We start from the raw sequence: 16,512 nt of genomic DNA, 5'->3' as shown, positions 1-16,512 counted from the left end.
AGTATTCTGGGAGGTGGCATTTTGCTTGGAGGAGGGGTCTTACTCATGAGAAAGACTTTTTCTTTCCCTGGATCTAACTCTAGATAGCTATTTTCTAAGAGCCCCCTGACTACTCAGAGGTTGGTGCTCTTCCAGTATTATTGTGTTTAGAGTATTGGAGCCCTGTCTATTAGATTCTTTCTTGAATACTTACTTCTCTTTAAGATTTATCTTCGTCTTTCTGCATTATTTAATTAAAGAAAGATTGTTAACCCCTTTGAAGCTGTCTTTCCTTTAGAAGAGAAGATCAAAGAACTTGTGCTAGCAGCCCACCCTGTAATCTGGTGTAGTTGCTAATACAGGTACCTCACAGCAATGAAAAAAAAAAGGATATTTCTTTCTATCCTTATTAAATTTTTCTTCAGTTATGTATCATAGCTAACTTTTCTAAGACTCTATTCACTTCCTTACCCTTTTTCTTTCTTATTTTATAGTTAGATTTATCTACTTCTGAGAGGGGAAGTTGAGATTCCTCCACTGATATAGTTTTTTTCTCTTTCCTCCTGCAAATTCATTTTAAGTTTGTCTTTATGGATTCGGGCGCTATATCACTTGGTACATATATGTTTAGAATTGATACTGCGTGGTTGTCTATGGCACCTTTTAGAAAGATGTTTCCTTCCTTGTCTCTATTAGACCTATTTTTGTTTCTGTTTTCTTTGATGTGATTGATACCCCTTTTGTTTTATTCTTTTACTTCATTTGAAGCATATTAGATTCTGCTCCAATCCCTTAGTTTTATTCTGCTGTATCTTTCTGTTTCAATTGTCTTTCTTCTAAACAACATACTGTAGGATTTTGGTTTTTAATAGACTATTGTCTGCTTCTGCTTTATGGGAGAATTCATCCCTTTCACATTCACAGCTATGATTATTATCTATTTTTCTCTATCCCATTTTCTTTATGTTTATCCTTCTATCTCTCATTTAGCCCTTTCCTTTCTTACTAGCATTTTGCCTCTGACCACCACTTCCACCAATATGTCCTCCTTCATCTCTTTACTCAATCCCCTTTCTGTCTATTTCCCCATGGGGGTAAGATAGATTTCTATGCTCGACTGATTGTGTATCTTATTCCCTCTTTGATTCAATCCTGACAATAGTGAAGCTTAATTAATGCCTATCACCCAATATCTCATTTTCCCCTCCACTATAATACGTTTTTTGCACCTCTTCATGTGAGATAATTTACCTCATTCTACTTCAACCTTCCTTCTATTCCCAGTGTAATTCTCTTTTTCAATACTTAGTATTTTGTTTTAATATCATCCTCTAGGAATTGCTTTATACATGCTCCCTCTGTGTACACACCTTTTAATTGCACAAGTAGAGATGCAGTTCTTAAGAATTACAAGTATATTCTTTCTGTGTGGGATTGCAAAGTGTTTAGCCTTTTGGAACCCTTTAAATTTTCTCTTTCTTTTTTGTTTTGTTGGCTGCTGTTGAGTCTTGAAATTGGAAATCAAATTTTTTTGTTTAACTTTGATCTTTTTGTCAGTAAAACTCAAAACCTTCTATTTCATTGAATAATCATTTTTCAACCTGAAGAATTATACTCAGTTTTTCTGGGTAAGTAATTTTTCCATGTAGTCTCATCTCTTTTGCCTCCCAGACTGTTATATTCCATACTCTCCAATATTTTAAAGTTCAAACTTCCAAATCCTGTGTAATCCTGATATTGGTTCCCCATATCAGGATTTCATTTTTTTCTTTCTGGCTACTTGCAATGTTTTATTCTTTATTAAAAGTTCTTGGATTTGGCTATAATGTTCCTGGGAGTTTCATTTAGGGTTCTGTTTTCAGAGATGTTTGTGGTTTCTTGCAATATCTCTTTTACCCTCTGATTCTAGGATATTGAATACTTTGATAATTTCTAGAGGTACAATGGTGAGATCCTTTTTCATCACTACTGTAAGGTGGCCCAATAATCCCTAAATTATGTCTCCTGGATCTGTTTTCCAGGTCAGTTATTTTTCCATTGAGAAGGTTCATATTTCCTTCATTTTCTTTACTCTTTTGATGTTGTTGGACTGATTCTAGATATCTCAGAGAGTCATGGGATTCCATCTGTGTAATTCAATTTTTTTTTATTTTAAAGGTTTATCATTTTTTAGTTTTCTACATTGATTTCCACAAAATTTTGAGTTCCAAATTTTCTTCCCATCTCTCCCCTGCCCCACCCCATAAATTCTTGCATTCTGATTGACCCTTTCCCTCAATATGCCCTCCCTTCTATCACACTCCACCCTTCCCTTATCCCCATCTTCTGTAATTTCTTATAAGACAAGATAGATTTCTATAGCCCATTACTTGTATTTCTTATTTCCCAGTTTCATGCAGAAACAACACTCAACATTCTCTTCTAATACTTTGAATTCCACTTTCTCTCCCTCCCTCCCTCCCTACCCATCCCCACTGAGAAGGCAAGCAATTCAATATAGGCTATCTATCTATAGCTTTGCTAAAATACTTCCATAATAATCATGTTTTGTAAGACTAACTGTATTTCCCTCCATCCTATCCTGCCCCCCATTTATTCTGTTCTCTCATTTGACCTTTTCATTCCCCAAAAGTGTTTACTTCTAACTATTACCTTCTCCTATTTGCCCTCCCTTCTATCATTCCCCCCACAACCTACTTATCCTTTTCTCCTCTACTTTCCTGTAGTGTAAGATATATTTTCATACCACATAGAATGAGCATGTTATTCCCTCCTTAAGGAAAATTTGAAGAGAGTAAGCTTCACTTTTTCCCTCTCACTTCCTCCCTTTTCTCTTCCATTAAAAATATTTTTCTTGCCTCTTTTATGGGTGATAATTTGCCCCATTCCATTTCTCCCTTTCTCCTCCCAATATATTCCTCTCTCACCTTTTAATTTTATTTTTTTAGATATCATCTCTTGTTATTCAACTCAACCTGTCCTCTGTGTGTGTGTGTGTGTGTGTGTGTGTGTGAATAATCCCTCCAACTACCCAAATACTGAGAAAAATACTGAGAAAATACCTACCCAGAAAAAAAGAGTTATAAATATTATCTTTCCATTTAGGAAAGCAAACAAGTCAACTTTAGAAAGTCCTTTATGATTTCTCTTTCCCGTTTACCTTTTCATGCTTCTTTTGATTCTTGTGTTTGAAAGTAAAATTTTCTATTCAGCTGTGGTCTCTTCATCAAGAATGCTTGAAAGTCCTCTATTTCACTGAATGATCATTTTTTCCTCTGAAGTATTATACTCAATTTTTCTGGGTAGGTGATTCTTGGTTTTAATCCTAGTTCCTTTGAGTTCTTAAATATCATATTTCAAGTCCTTTGATCTCTTAATGTAGAAGCTGCAAGATCCTGTGTTATCCTGATGATATTTCCACAATACTGGAATTGTTTCTTTCTAGCTGCTTGCAATATTTTCTCCTTGACTGGGGAACTTTGAAATTTAGCTACAATATTCCTAGGAGTTTTTATTTTCGGGTTTCTTTCATGAGGTGATAGGTGGATTCTTTCAATATTTATGTTGCCCTCTGATTCTAGAATATCAGGGCAGTTTTCTTTGATAATTTTATGCAAGATGATGTCTGAACTTTTTTTTTGATCATGGCTTTCAAGTAGTCCCATAATTTTTAAATTGTCCCTCCTGAATCTAGGTCAGTTGTTTTGCCAATGAGATATTTTACATTATCTTCTTTTTTTTATTCTTTTGGTTTTATCTTGTAATTTCTTGGTTTCTCATAAAGTCATTAGCTTCCTTCTGTTGCACTCTAATTTTTAAAGAACTATTTTCTTCAGTGATCTTTTGAACCTCCTTTTCCATTTGGCTAATTTTGCTTTTTAAATTTTGCTTTAATTAAAATTAAATTTCAAATTTGCTAACTTTTGCTTTTTAAATTTTGCTTCTCCTCATTGACTTTTTGGATCTCTTGCAAATTGAGTTAGCCTATTTTTAAAGGTGTTATTTTCTTCAGCAATTTTTGGGTGTCCTTTGACAAGCTATTGACTCACTTTACATCATTTTCTTGCATCGGTCTCATTTCTCTTCTCAATTATTTCTTCACCTCTCTTATTTGATTTTCAAATTTTGAGCTCTTCCATGGCCTGAGGCCATTGCATATTTATTTTGGAGATTTTGGAAGGCTTTACTTCCTGTGACAATATGGGTGTGCACTGTTCTTCCACATCAGAAAGAATAGGAGAAAATACTTGTTCACCCAGAAAGTAACCTTCTTTAGTCTTATTTTTACCCTTTCTTTGTGCATTTTCCTAGCCAGTTACTTGACTTTTGTATTCTTTTCCAGGGCTGAGGTCCAGATCAGCTGCTCAGTTTCCCCAGGGACTTCATGGGGAGGGCTCCAAGAATGGACTCTGTTGCTAGTGCTACCTCTGGAGCTGCCTGCTGCCTGGGACCAGGGCTAGGGCAGGACCGTGCTCCCTTCTCGCCTAGTTGGAGAAGCTCTCTCACTGACCTTTGGAGCTTTCTGTGGCATTTATGGGTTTAGGGATCAGAGAACCACTGCTGCTCCTGGGGATTCTGTTCCTGAGGCCTGTTCCCAGTCCTTTTCCTCCTGGGGCTGGTGTTGCATGTCCAAGTTTGAGCTGTGCTCCACTCTGTATCTAGTGCAATAGATTTTTCCTGTTGGCCTTCCAGGTTACTGTGGGCTGGAAATCTCTTTCACTCTACTCTTCTTTGGCTTCTGCTGCTCTAGAATTTGTTGATACTCTTTTTTTACAGGTATTTTATGGGCTGTGAGGGAAGAGCTAGAGTATGTGCATCTTTCTACTTTGTCATCTTGACTCTGCCTATGTAGGTTTTTCTTTTTTTACATTATTTTCCTTCTCTGAGTTTGTGATTTTATCTCACCTGTCATCATAGTAACTTTCTATAGTCAAGTTCTTTTTTGTTGGGTTTTTTTTTTTTTGGTTCATTTTTTTTCCCACCCTATTTAGTGACTTTTAAAATTGAGCCCTGCCTCTATAGTGGAAAGGGCACTGTCCCAAACCTTTTTTTTTTTTTTACAAGAGAATTTTGTCCCTGGTCACTTCCTTGGTGCCGTGCCAGGCAAGCGAGTGCTGGTGCTAAGGGTTTCAGTAGCTTAGCTGCTGGGCTGGAGTCCTAAGGGCCTTCATGCTTGTCTAGTGCTTTGCTGGTACTGTGATTCTAAGTGACTGACCTACATCGTGGCTCAGGGCTTCCCTTTGGCTTTCTGGGGTACAGCCTCCTCCTTTCATGGTTGGACAAGTACTACCCTGTACTATGGTACCCCTGTACCTGCTGATCTTCTAAGTTGTTTTGGGTAAGATAAAAAATGTTTCAGCTCATCTTTTTATTAGTTTCATATCTCCACAATTTCTTTTGCGTTTTTTTTTTAAGTCTTTCGAAAGGGATTTGAGAGAGCTCAGGCAAATCCTTACTTTATTCTGTAATCTAGGCACATAGGCACTTTCCTATATTCATATAAACTTTGTCATTCTCCCAATATCCTGAACTTTTCTCATTAAACATTTAAAAATCTAAGCACCCCAATAAAAACATACCAAGGAGTGGATGTTCAATAAAATAGAATGAGATTTGAGAGTGAATTGTTGGACCTTAGTATTTGAATTGTTACTTAATGATCTTCCATTATTTGCTTTGCAATAGTTCTGAAGAAATATACTTACAATTTTCTATACTCATCTCTCTTTCTGTCACCATACCTTGAAGAGTAAATAAACTGGATCTACTTCAATTTCCAGGAGTCAAGATGGCAGAGTGATTGTAAGTGCTTGTACCCTCCCCTTATTGTCCTTGAAAAACCCAGAGAATAATTTCCCAGGAAAAATTCTGGAATAGTGAGATCAGCCATATGGGTAAACAATCTCTCAGCTCCAGTGCCAAGGAATATTATTAAGAAGAGACACTTTGGTTGTGGCTGATGGAGAACAGTGCAGGATCAGAGATGTCCCAGACAGCTCAAACTCAGCTAAACAGAAGGATATCCTGAGCCCCAAGGATTTGGAGACCAAAAGCAGCAACACCAGGACCCCAGGCATACCTTACTACAGCAAGGGGAATTAGGAAGACACCGGTGTGGACAGGTGTTCACCAACCACTAAGTCTGCCCATATTCTAGCTTATGGGAGGAGAACACCTCCTGTGGCCAGAGAAACCCTCCTTCAAACTTCAAAGAGTAAGTTTCATGGTACCTCCAGGGAAATTCAGAAAAACTTCACCTGGCCTCTGCCTTGGCACTAGAGTTACCTCAGTAAAAGGTAAGCTACAGCATCCTACCTTCTAGGTGAAAGAATGAGAGGTCACAGCACACAAAGCTTCAAGTTCTTAGCAAAATAACTATGGGAAAAAGGCCCCTGTGACCCAGGAGCAGAGATCCACTTTAAAAGTCAGGAAAAAGGCAATCATCATGAGCAACAAACAAACTGGAAAATAAAAGACTACAGAATCTTACTATGAATCTTACTATAAAATATCTGGGAGTCTTCCTGCCAAAAGAAACCCAGGAAGTATATGAACCCAATAACAAAACACTTTTCTCACAAAGAAAGATCTAAGTAAATGGAAAAGACAAACGAACAAACAAACATTAGTTACTCATGGACAGGCTGAGATAATGCCATAAAATGATGATCCTACATAAACTAATTTACTTATTCAGTTCCATATCAATCAAACTACTAGATAAATATTTTCTTGAGACAGAGAAAATAATATTCAGACTCACCTGGAAGAAGAAAAGGACCAGAATGTCAAGGGAACTAATGACAAGAAATACTGTGAAAGGTGGCCTAGTCATAGCAGATCATAAATTGTGTTATAAACCAGCAATCATCAAAACCACTTAGTACTGCCTAAGAAATAAAGAAGTAAACCAGTGGAAAAGGTTAGGCACTCAAGACACAGTAGTCAATGAATATAGCAATCTACTGTTGGATAAACCCGAGGACCTCAGCTTCTTTGATAAGAACTCACTGTTTGACCAAAACTACTGGGAAAATTGGATAACCATGTGGCTGAAACTGGGCCAAGACCATACACAAAAATAAAGTCCAAATGAGTATATGATGTAGGTATAAAGACTGATACTACAAACAAATTAGGGGAGCAAGGAATAGTGTATTTGTCAGATTTATGGTAAATGGAGAAATTTTTGACCAAACAAGAAATAGAGAGCATTATAAAATGCAAAATGGATCATTTTGATCGCATTATATTGAAAAGGTTTTGCACAAACAAACCCAATGCAAGCAAGATTAGGAAGGAAGCAGAAATCTGGGAATTTTTGCAACTAGTGTGTGATAAAGACCTTTTATTAATTTGTTTTCTGTTTTCTACAATCACTTTCATAAATCTTAGATTTTCTCCCTCTCCCTCCCTCCCCCATTTTCTCCCTCCATCTCCCTCCATCCCCGAGATGGTGTGCAATCTTATATGGGTTCTACACATACATTCTTACAAAATACATTTTCACCATACTCATGTTGCATGGAAGGATTAAAATGAGTGGGAGAAACCATGAGAAAAAGCAAATCAAAACAAAACAAAACATAAGAGAAAATAGTCTCCTTCATTCTATTATCCAATTATACAGTTCTTTCTCTGGATATTGAAAGAATTTTGCCTCAAGAGTTCATTGGGAATATTTTAGGTTCTTGCATTTCTGTGAAGGGCTAAGTTTAACAGAAAAGTTCCAAACACACTGTGGTTGCTATTGTTTGCAAAGTTCTCCTGGTTCTGCTCCTTTCACTCAGCCTCTGTTCATATGAGTCCCTCCAGGTCTCATTGAAATCTTCTTATTCATTATTTCTTATGGCAAAATAGTATACCATTACATTCATATATGACAACTTGTTTAGACATTCCCCAATTGATGGGCATCCCCTCAATATTCAGTTGTTTACCACCACAAAGAGAGCTGCTATAAATATTTTTGTACATGTGAGATCCCTTCCAATTTTCTTTTCCCTTTTCTCTTCTACTGCCTTTAGAGCTAGTTAAATTTCTATACTTAACTGAGTTTTTCTAACCAAATCAGATTAGAGTAAATCTCAAACAATGCTCATCTCCCTTCCCTCTTTCACTGGACTGTAATATGTTTCTGTACCTCTTCCTGTGAGGTAAATTACCTTTTTCTGACTCCTGTTTTTACATCTCCTGTTACAATACCTTCACACCCTAAACTTACATTTTTGTCACCACATCACTTACTTTATACCTGCTCCATCTTTTATATATCATAATAAACTTACAATTCTCAAGATTAACAAGTATCATCTTTGCTTATAGGGATGTAAAAGGTTTGCCCATATTGAATTAAAAGTTTATTTTCCCCCTGTTTACCTTTTTATGCCTCTCTTGAGAATTGTGCTGGAAGATTGAATTTTCTATTAAGCTCTGAACTTTTCATCAGGAAGGTGTGGAAATTCTTTATGTCATTGAATGTCCATCTCCTTGCCTAAAATATTATGTTCACGTTTGCTGATTAATTGTCATTGGGTTGTTCTCCCAGCTCCTTTACCTTATGGAATATCTTGTTATAATCCCTCTGATCTTATAATGTAGAAGCTGCAAGGTGCTGCGTGATCCTGACTGTAGCAAATTGTTTTCTGCAGTTAACTTTTGCATCTAATTTTACATTTGTCCAATTGTTCTTTCTAAGGGGTTCTTTTCTTCAGTTACTTTTTGTTCTTCCTTTTCCTTTAGTCCAATTTTCCTTTTAAATTCTTCTGTGATATCTTTTTTCATATTTTTAAAATCATTGGCCAGTTTTTATTCTACTTCCCTAATTTGACTTTTAAAATCTTTCTTGTGCTCTTTCAAGAATGCTCTTTGGCCTTGAGACCAGTTCATATTCCCTTCTGAAGTTTTAGTTGGGAGTGCAGGTGCAATGCTGCCTTCTTTGGTATTTGTGTTTTGGTCCTTGTCGTGATAGAAGGATTCTATGGTCTTAGATTTTCTGGTTTGCCTCTTGCTCATGGTGATCACCCTTTTCCTGGTTTCTAAAGTGAATCTCTGCTTCTGCAGCACAGGCGCCTCTCTCTCACTGTTCTTGTGCTTGGAACTTGAGGCTTTTGTATGGTGACCTCTGGTTCTTTCAGCTACAGGCAAGAATGCTATAGCTTAACTGGTGCCTTCCTGGTTGATGCACCAAAGCAGAGGCCAGGTGAAGTCTTTCTCAGTTTCCCTCAAGTTACCCAGGAGCTAGCTGCATTAAGTGTGGGGAAGGGTTGGTCTGGGCACAGGAGGTCTCCTCTCCTGAGCACAGACAGGCTCAGTGTTTGGTGAACTAGTATGTGCAGTGGAGTCTTCCCTATTGCCCTGGTTGTGCTGAGGCATGCCTGGGGTCCTGGTGTTGAATGTTGTGGGCTCAACCCAACTGAGGTTCAGGATCTCCTCCTGGCTTGCTGAGATGGGGCTATCTGGAACAACTCTAGTCCTACACTAGTCCCCTTCAGCCATAGCACCAAACACCCTCCTTTGGGATTTTCCTAGCCTCATAAGCAAAGGTGCTGTTTACCCCTTTGGCTCATTCCACTGTTTCAGGATTTTTCCTGGGGCAATGTTCTATGGGTTTTTCAAGGTCGACAAGGGGAGAGGGAGAACATTTAATGATCACTCCACCAAACTGGCTCACAGAAGTTCAAGCAGGTGACTTACGGACATGTAGTCTCAGGAGAGGCTGCTGCAGTTACTTGGGGTTGTGGGGTTTTGTCTTCCTCAGTTCACACTGGACTCCAATCCTGGGCTGATATGTTTGAGATTCCACAGTGGGGCTGCTGCTTGAGAGTGCCTGGGGCTTCCTGCTCAGGTTTTCTATGGTGGGGTCCACTTTGGTACAGCCTGTGTGCTCTATGCTTCTCCAGCCTGAGCAACAGATCGTTCCTCTCAATCTTCCTGTCTATCCTAGGTTGAAAATCTGACACAGCTTGTCTCCTATTGGATTCTGCCATTCAAAATTTGTTCAGACTCTCTCTTTAGAGATGTATGAAGGAGTTTGTCTTAGAGCTTAGCTGAGTAGTTTCTCTAATTTTGCCATCTTTGACTTTCCGATTTTAATGATTTCTTTGGGACTGTATATAGCAGCAAATAGCTATGTCAAAAGGTATGCATATGTTTGTAACCTTTGAGCCAAATTGCTCTCCAGAATGGTTGCATCAGCTCACAGCTCCACCAAAAAATGAGTTGGTGTTCCATTTCTCCCACATCTCTAATATTTATAATCTTCTTGTTTTGTCATGTTAGCCAATCTCATAGTTTTGATGTCGTACCTCAGAGTTGTTTCGATTTGCATCTCTCTAATCAATAGTGACTTAGAGAATTTTTTCATATGACTATTGATAGCTTTAATATTTTCCTCTGAAAACCGGTTGTTCACATCATTTAACTGTTTCTTGCTAGAGAAATGACTTGTATTCTTGTAAATTTGACTCAGATTTTTATATATTTTTTCGAAATTAGGCCTTTATCACTCACAGTATTTGCAAAAAATTCTGTCCTAATTTTCTGCTTCCCTCCTAATTTTGATTGTTCATTTCAATGTAATCAAAATTACCCATTTTGCACTTCCTAATGTTTTCTATCTCTTGTTAGGTCAAAAATTTCTCAATTTTCCATGTATCTGACAAATTCACTATTCCTTGCTCCCCTAATTTGTTTATAGTATCAATCTTTATATCTAAATCATGCAAGCATTTGGGCTTTTTTCTTGTGTACAGTGTCAGGCATTGGTCTATGTCCAGTTTCGCCACATTGTTACCTAGTTTTCCCAGCATTTTTTTTAAATTTTAACTCTTTATTATTTTTTAGTTTTCAACATTTATTTTCACAGAATTTTGAGTTCTGAATATTCTCCCCATCTCTCCCCTACCCCACCCCATAATGTCTTACATTCTGATTACTCCTTTCCTCAATATGCTCACTCTTCTATCACACGCTTCCCTTCTTTATCCCCATTTTATCTCTTTTCTTGTAGGGCATGATAGATTTCTGTACCCCATTACCTGCATTTCTTATTTCCCAGCCGTATATAAAATCATTTCTCAATAATAGTTCCTAATATTCTGAACTCCAGCTTCTCTCCCTTCCTCCTTCCCCACTCATCTCCACTGAGAAAGCAAGCAATTCAATATAGGCTATATGTGTGTAGTTTGACAAAAAACTTCCATAATAATCATATTGTGTAAGATGAACTATATTTCCCTCCATCCTATCTGGTGCCTATTTATTATATTCTCTCTTTTGACCTTGTCCCTCCCCATAAATATTTGCTTCTACTTACTCCCTTCTTCCATTTGCCCTTCCTTCTATCATACCCTTTAACCCACCTGTCCACTTCTCCCCTAATTTCCTGTGATATAATATAGACTTTCATATAAAATTTAGTGAGCATGTTATTCCCTCCTTAAGTCAAACGTGAAGAGAATAAGCTTCACTTTTTCCCAATCACCTCCTCCCTTTTCTCCTCCATTGAGTAAGCCTATTCTTGCCTCTTTTATGAGAGATAATTTAGACCATTCCATTTCTCCCTTTCTCCTCCCAATATATTCCTCTCTCACTCCTTAATTTTATTTTTTAAATACCATCCCTTCTTATTCAACTCACCTTGTACTCTCTGTCTATACACATGTGTGTGTGTGTGTATGTGTGTGTAACCTCTCTTACTCCCCAAATACTGAGAAAAGTCTCAAGAGTTACAAATATTGTCTTTCCATGTAGGAATGTAAACAGTTCAGTTTTAGAAAGTCCTTTATGATTTCTCTTTCCTGTTTACCTCTCCATGCTTCTCTTGATTCTTGTGTTTGAAAGTCAGATTTTCTTCTCACCTCTGATCTTTTCATCTAGAATGCTTGAAAGTCCTTTATATCATTGAATAACCATTTTTTCCCCTGAAGTATTATATTTACTTTTGCTGGGTAGGTGATTCTCAGTTTTAATCCTAGTTCCTTTGGGTTCTTGAATATCATATTCCCTTAATGTAGAAGTTGCCAGATCCTGTGTTATCCTGATTTTATTTCCACAATGCTCGATTTGTTTCTTTCTGGCTGCTTACAATATTTTCACTTTGACCTTGAAAGTCTGGAATTTGGTACAACATTCTTGGGAGTTGCTATTTCTGGATCTCTTTCAGGAGGTGGTCAGTAGATTCTTTCAATATTTATGTTGACCTCTGGTTCTAGAATATCAGTGCAGTTTTCCTTAATAATTTCATGGAAGATGATGTCTAGGCTCTTTTATTGATCATTTCTTTCAGGTAGTCCCATAATTTTTAAATTCTCTCTCCTGGATTTATTTTCCAGGTCAGTTGTTTTTCTGATGATATATTTCACATTATCTTCTATTCCATCCTTATTTTGTTTTTGTTTTTTAATTTTTTGATTTCTCATAAAGTCATTCCCTTCCATCTGTTCCATTCTAATTTTTAAAGAACTATTTCCTTCAGTGAGCTTTTGAATCTTCTTTCCTCTTTGGCTCATTCTGCTGTTTAAAGTCTTCTTCTCCTTATTTGCTTTTTGGGGCTCTTTTGTCATTTGAATAAGTCTATTTTTAAGGTGTTAATTTCTTCAGCATTTTGGGGGTTTCCTTCAGAAAGCTGTTGACTTATTTTTCATGGTTATCTTGCATTGCTTTCATTTTTCTTCTAAATTTTTCCTCCAACACTCTTACTTGATTTTCAGAATCCTTTTTTGAGCTCTTCCATAACCTGAGTCCATTGCATATTTAATTTGGAGGTTTTGCCTGCAAGAGCCTTCAATTTTAGGTCTTCTTCTGAAAACCTAAATTGTTCTTCTTCTGAAATGATGGAAGCAATACCTGCTCACCAAGAAAGTAACCTTTTCTTGTCTTATGCTTTTTTTCCTTTTTTGGCATTTTCCCAGCCAATTACTTGACTTTTGAGTTCTTTGTCAGGGTTCAGCTCAGGACTGAGATTCGGATCATTGGCTCAATTCCCCCAGGAGCTCTAGGCATAGGGCTCCAAAAATGGAAGCTGCTACTGCTGGGTGTTCAGGTTGAGCTCCCCTTTCCTAGGTGAAGGGGTTCTCCCACTGAACTTTGAAGCTATTTGTGGTTTGAGCCATCTGGGAATTGTTTCCTGTAGGTGGCTCCCTGAAGTCTGTTCATGGTCCTGTCCCAGCCACATCAGGCTGTGCTCCACACTTCCTGGGCTGCCCTTTTTCCCAGTAATTTTTGTCAAACAGTGAGTTCCAGAAGCTGGGGTCCTTGGGTTTTTTCAACAATAGATTGCTATATTCATTTATTACTGTGTCTTGAGTACTTAACCTTTTCCACTGATCTACCCCTTTATTTCCTAGCCAGTACCAAATGGTTTTGATGATTTCTACTTTATAATACAATTTGACATCTGACATGACTGGTTCATTAGCATTTGTTTTTTCATTATTTCCCTTGATATTCTGTACATTTTGTCTTTCCTGATGAATTTTGATAGTATTTTTCTAGCTCTAGAAGCTAATGATCTGGTAATTTGATTGGTATGTCACTGAATAAGTAAATTCATTTAGGTAGAGTTGTCATTTTTACTACATTAGCTTGGCGTACCCAACGACCAAATGATATTTTTTCTGCTTAAATAGATCTGACTTTATCTGTGGGAAAAAAAAACGTTTAACAATTGTGTTCATCTAGCCCCTGAGTTTATTTTGGCAGGTAGACTCCTTATATAGTGTCTACCATAGCTTTAAATGAGACTTCTTTTCTAGCTCTTGCCATTGAGCTTTGTTAGTAATATATAGAAATGTAGATGATTTTTTGGGTAAATTTTGTAACCTGTGACTTTGCAAAGTTCTCTATTATTTCAAAGACTATTTTACATTATTCTCTGAGATTCTCTAAGCATATGATCATATCATCTACAAAAAGTGAGAACTTGGTTTCTTCATTGCCTATACTAATTGCTTCAATTCCTTTTTCTTCTCTTATTGCTAAAGCAAACACTTCTAGTACCATATTGAATAACAGTGGTGGTGATGGACATCCTTGTTTCACCCCTGATCTTATTGGAAATGCATCTAGCTTATCCTCATTACTCATAATGCTTGCAGATGCTTTTAGGTAGATACTATTTATTATTTTATGGAAAGTTTCATTTTTTCCTATGATCTCCAGTGTTTTCAATAGGAATGGGTATTGTATTTTGTCAAAAGCTTTTTCTGCATCTATTGAAATAAGAATGAGGTTTCTGTTAGTTTTGTTGTTGATATGGTCAACAGTGCTGATAGTTTTCCTAATATTGAACCAGCCCTCCATTCCTGGTGAAAATTCTACCTGATTATAATGTATTATTCTGGTGATATGTTGCTCTAGTCTTTTTGGTAATATCTTATATAAAACTTTTGCATCTATAGTCATTAGAGAAAGGTTTATAATTTTCTTTCCCTGCTTTGGTTCTTCCTGGTTTAGATATCAAGACAATATTTGTATCATAACAATATTTGGTATAACTTCTTCTTCAGCAAATTTCCCAACTGAAGATTATCATTAATTGTTTCTCATTCATATTTTTCAGACCATTTTATCTATTTGATATCAAAGACAGAATGTTACAATTGTGTCCCATTTTTCATGGTGGGAATGTATTCTTGGTGAAGATACCATTGGATGTGACTCTTAAGGGTCAAACTGAGAGATCAAATGTGTACTGAAAACAGGTATTTCTAATCGATATGAAACTTATTGAGGATATAAGACAGGTAATGGGAAGACTAAAAAATGTCTTTCAAATAAATATTGTTCTTTTTTTCAGACAGACACATAAAATAATAGATTTTACTTCAGCACTGAGAGCAGCATAAACCCCTGGAGAGATAACTGAATTGAATCTTCATTCACATTTCAGGTAAATCTACATTGTGTTGATTCTTCTGCAATATTAGTGTCACTTCTGTATAAGCATGATATATATAATTTGGTTTTGTTTATAATAGAAAAGTGTGGGTGTTCACTTAATTAAAAAGAAGTAGATTTCCACTTAAGGTTGTTGCTGTTGTCTTTGTTGTTTGTTCTCACAAAGGACCATTATCAAGATGATGACATGACTTTCAGTTGACTTTTATTTGAATGAGGGAGGGATTTGCAAGATCCAAAACCTCACTTTCTTCTCTTTAGCCACTGTGTCCAGTGACCTGATATTCATTAGGACAACTAGAGATGGCTCAGGATGCAATGTGAGATCCTGGCCCTTTCAGATTAAGGTCTTGTCATATCCTCACTTTGAGTGAGATACACACATTCAATGAATAGGCTTTTTTACGTGTGTGTTTGTCCTTCATTGCTGAAGAACACCTTGCCATCAGAGAAGTAATGACATGACTTACATTGTCTTTTTTTTTTTTTTTGAGTGAGGGAGGTCTGTGCAGGTCACCAGCCTCACTTCTCCTCCAGAGCCATCTGAATCCAGTGACCAGATATTCATCAATATGACTAGAGATGACCCAGGATGAGGGAGTTGGGGTTAAGTGACTTGCTCAAGGTCACACAGCTAGTGAGTGTCAAGTGTCTGAAGTGAGATTTGAACTCAGGTCCTCCTGACTCCTGCACTAGTGCTCTATCTACTGCACCACCTAGCTGCCTTTGTTTACTTAGTTACTTAAGGGATATCTTCTTTAATAAAAAAAAAAAGTCAAACTGAGAGGGGAAGACCTTCAGTGTTCCTGGTTAAAAGAGAAACAATTACTATTTAGTAATTATAATCACTCTGTGCTAGGTGGATGTGGACTTGTTGTCCAGTCTTTGAGCTCCAGAGTTAATTGTGTTTAAGAGTTGATCTTTGAGCAAGAAATGTTGCCAGTAAACCTAGAGGAAAAAATACAGCTTTTGAGAATGGAGTCTACCTTTCCCTGGGTAGAACACCAGAAGAGAGGAGAAAGTGGAGGAGGAGGAAAAGAAGGAGAAGGAGGAGATGGGGAGCTGCTACTCACTCACAGGTTGTGTTTGTCCTTCATTCTCGAAGAAGACCATGATATTAGCATGATGACATGACTTGCAGTTGTCTTTGATTTGAGTAAGGGAGGGCTGTGCATGGTCACCAACTTCATTTTCTTCTCCTGAGCCATATGGATCCAGTAACCAGGTATTCATTAGGATGACCAGATATGGTCCAGGATACAATTCACTTAAGATGATAATGAAAAAATTAGTAATGAAGATGAACTCTATCACCAGAAATGCCAACAAATATTGTACAACAGCCCCACAATGACCAATTGCAGAGAAATATTATTCCTCCCTCTATTCTAGAACTGAACAAAAAGATACCCAGTAGAGGGTGGAGCCTCACAGAGAGGTCAAACCAGGGAAGTCATTGCCATCTAAAGTATACAAGCTAGCACAGGTAAAATGTGGGAATACTTCAGGTTCAATGACAAGAGTGGTAGTAACATGACCAGGAGCCAAGAGAGTCAAAAAATGGCTATAAAGCAACATGAATTCTCATAAGTAGAGTCAAAGTAAGACTTTTTTCTAAGTAGAGGTGTTCCA

Source organism: Notamacropus eugenii, chromosome 5 (assembly GCF_028372415.1).
Source record: "Notamacropus eugenii isolate mMacEug1 chromosome 5, mMacEug1.pri_v2, whole genome shotgun sequence".
In the NCBI taxonomy this organism is placed as follows: domain Eukaryota; kingdom Metazoa; phylum Chordata; class Mammalia; order Diprotodontia; family Macropodidae; genus Notamacropus; species Notamacropus eugenii.
This window is presented reverse-complemented; position numbering follows the sequence as displayed.